General features: G+C 48.0%; 1 pseudogene; it reads left to right on the top strand.

Annotated features, from left to right (window-relative positions):
• Nucleotides 1-833: 833 nt before the first annotated feature.
• Nucleotides 834-1829, top strand: LOC112617805 (annotated as a pseudogene).
• Nucleotides 1830-3560: the final 1731 nt, after the last annotated feature.

The following is a 3560-nucleotide window of genomic DNA, read 5'->3' as shown; positions in this document are numbered from 1 at the left end:
CTCAGAAAAGCTGCTCGGGACATATGGAGTCACCCCATTTGCACTGCTGCTGGGGGAACCCACAAAGCAGCCCAGCCTGGGTTTTGTACCCTGGAGCCACAGGAAGCACTGAGCTAAAGCACTGCATGGCGTCCTCCTCTGGGAAGAACAGGAAGACAGCCCAGCTGTTCTGGGACGTTCCTCCTGATCTCAGGATGTTGCTGTCTTAGTCCATTTTTGTGGCTGTGAAAGAACACTTGAGCCTGGGTAACTTCTACAGAAAAGAGATTTGGTTGGCTCACGGTTCTGCAAGGTGTACTAGAGGCAGGACACCAGCATCTATTTCTGGCTGTGGCCTCAGGCTGCTCCTACTCTGGTAGAAGAGACGGGGGCTTGCATGTGCAGAGACCACCGAGATCACACAGCAAGACAGGGAGAAAGGGGGTGTGATGGAGCTTCCAAGCTCTTTTTAAGAACCAACTCTCCAGAGTACTAATAGAGGGAGAACGTGCTAACCCCGTCGTGTGGGGCAGCATTAATCTATTCATGATGGATCCACCCCCACCACCCAAACACCTCCCGATTGGCCCAACCTCCCACACTCAGGGTTAAATTTCAAAGTGAAGCTTCGGGGGGTCAAATATCCATACGATAGCAGGTGTCTCATCGGCACATTCTGTGCTTATTATGAAAACTATAACTGAGAAAGCAGGAGAAAGCTGGGTCTCCCACCACGTGGGTGCTTGTCCTAAAGAGATGTTTTATGGGGTTGCCTGGCAACCAAGAAATGAGAGACAATCCACAAAGAGGAACTGCTATGGTGAGCTTCTCATTGGATTCCTATCTTCCTCCAGGTATCACCACACACCTGCCTGCTGTGATTAGGTACTCGGTGGCCACCATCATCTTCACCATCCTCCTCTTCTTTTTCCTTCGTCGCTGGTGCTCCGACAAAAAGAGTAAGTCTCACGAAGCAGAGGCCAGAGACCTCAGGGCCGTGTAGGGAGGAAGGATGAGGAGGGATGGGAGCACGCAGGTGTGTGTTCCTCACCAGCAGGATGGTCTCTGGCCCAAGGCAGGAGCAACAGAGGCAGAGCTTTCTAGAGAGAGCATCAGACACCCTGTCCCTGCCTTCTGCTCACAGACCATTGCCTGATTCTGAACTGTATCCTCATGTCCCTGCAGCCACTGACATCCAGGAGAAGGTTCCATGACAGACAGAAAGTGGGAGGCAGAATCACTGGGATGGGAACTGACAGCTCTTCATGGGATGGGCCTTGCACTCAGAGAGACAGAATGTCTGAGTCTGGCTGTTGGCAGCTGAGGGACCTCAGGCACCTACAGTCTCCCCCTGTGTGTTGGGCTCTGCACATGAAATGAAGACCCAGACGTGCCCTCCCAGCTGTTTTGATGACATCCGTCTCCTACAGATGCTGCTGTAATGGACCCAGAGCCTGTGGGGGACAGAACAATGAACAGGGAGATAGTCCTCCTAAGGCCAGCCTCATGGTTATAGTCTTATTCCCTACTAGTCCTGAAGAATGTGAGCCCCTCCCTCACTCAACATTTCCCTCTCTCCAGGACCCTGATGAACCAGACCCTCAGGAGGTGACATACACACAGTTGGATCACTGCGTTCTCACACGGGGAAAAATCACTCGCCCTTCTCAGAGGCCCAAGACACCCCCAACAGATACCAGCGTGTACATAGAGCTTCCAGATGCTGAGCCCAGATCGCTGTCTCCAGCCCAGGAGCACCACAGACAGGCCTGGAGGGGTCTTCTAGGGAGACAACAGCCCTGTCTCAAAACCAACTTGACAGCTCCAATGTACCAGCAGCTGGAATCTGAAGTCTCAACTCTGCATCTTAGAGCATTGCTCTTCCTCACACCACAAATCTGCTGGCTCTCTCTTGCTTACCAATGTCTGTGGTTCCCACTGCCTGCTGCAAAGAAACACTCCTTTGCTTAGCCCACAATTCTCCACTTCACTTGACCCCTGCCCACCTCTCCAAACTAACTGACTTGCTTCCTAGTCCTACTTGAGACTGCAGTCACACTGAGGAGCTCACAATTCCAAACATACAAGAGGCTCTGTCTTAACACGGCACTTAGACTCATGCTGTTCCACCTCCCCTCAGATGATTTTTCAGTCTTCTGTCATCAGTAAAGCTTATAAAAATTTGTTGTGATTTCTATGTAGCTCTCTCATCTTCAAATAAATGTGACTGCCCTCATTCTATAGGTGAGTCTTTTTTTGCTGAAACTTTCCGGTGTTATCATTACTATGTCCATATAACCCCATATGTTCTCCACTGGGTTCTCACCCCTGGACTCTGAGCTTCTGGAAGCAGGTGGAGCTTGATTTGTCTCTGGGACTCCAATTTCCATCCAAAGATGCAGCACATAGGAGGTTCCAAGGGTCATGAATCAGATGAATGAGTGATATTCTTACTCTCTGCAGACCTGGAAAGCTGGCAGAGCCATTCCAAGATGAAACATCTGTAGAGTCATCGGCCTTGTTAGTCTCATCTCCACGGGGACACATGTCCACACATCATCTTCATACTATAAATACACAGTCGCTCCTCCGTATCTGTGGGGTTTACAGGTGTTTATTGAACCAACTATAAACAAAAACTATTCAGAGAAAAAATCCGCAAAGTTTCAAAAAGCAAAACTACGTTGAATGGACACAAACGGAATGGTGTGTAGGCTGTGTCAGGAATTATAAGTAATCTAGAGATGATTTCATGTATACAGGAGGATGAACATGGATTATATGCCAACGCTGTACCATATTATGTAAGAGGCTTGAGCACCTGCAGATTGTGGTATCTGAGCTGAGATCATGAAACCAATCACCCATGAATAGTGAAGGATGACTGTATCTAACTTTTATTTCTCAGTTTTAAATATGAATCAAAAAAATTTACAATAACAAGATTAAAAACAAGAAGTGGTTTATAGTGTGAGAGTACGTTTAGATTTATTTTTTTCTATGTGTAACCCTTGGGCCCATGTTATCTATTGAGAAGACATTCTATTCCTCCTTAAACCACATGCCAGCCTTTGTGAGCTCTAACAGGACTGGGTGTGCACGGATGTATTTTAAACACTGTTTTCCAAAAAGGGGCTCTCTGCGTTCACTCTCTTGAGGATGCTGCATATTCCGTAGGCTTACACAACCCCTTAAAATTTGGTAGCTGGAGTCCTCTACTTTCTTATTATAGTCTATTTGCTACGCTTTTTCCATATTTCTTCAGGCAGAGTCTCGCTCTGTCACCCAGGCTGGACTGCAGTGGGGCAATCTCGGCTCACTGCAACTTCCACTTCCCAGGTTCAAGCGATTCTCCTGCCTCAGCCTCTTGAGTAGTTGGCATTACAGGTGCCCACCACCAGGCATGGCTAATTTTTGTATGTTTAGCAGAGACATGGTTTCTCTAAGTTGGCCAGGGAGGTCTCGAACTCCCGACCTCCGTTGATCCACCCACCTCGGCTTCCCAAAGTGCTGGGGGACACTTGATTTTTTATAGCATTATGTTACTGGATATTTCCATACAATTTAAAATGAGGGAAGCA

Source organism: Theropithecus gelada, unplaced genomic scaffold, assembly GCF_003255815.1.
Source record: "Theropithecus gelada isolate Dixy unplaced genomic scaffold, Tgel_1.0 HiC_scaffold_4620, whole genome shotgun sequence".
Classification (NCBI taxonomy): domain Eukaryota; kingdom Metazoa; phylum Chordata; class Mammalia; order Primates; family Cercopithecidae; genus Theropithecus; species Theropithecus gelada.
The sequence above is the reverse complement of the archived record's forward strand: the minus strand, read 5'-3'. Positions and strand labels throughout refer to the sequence as shown.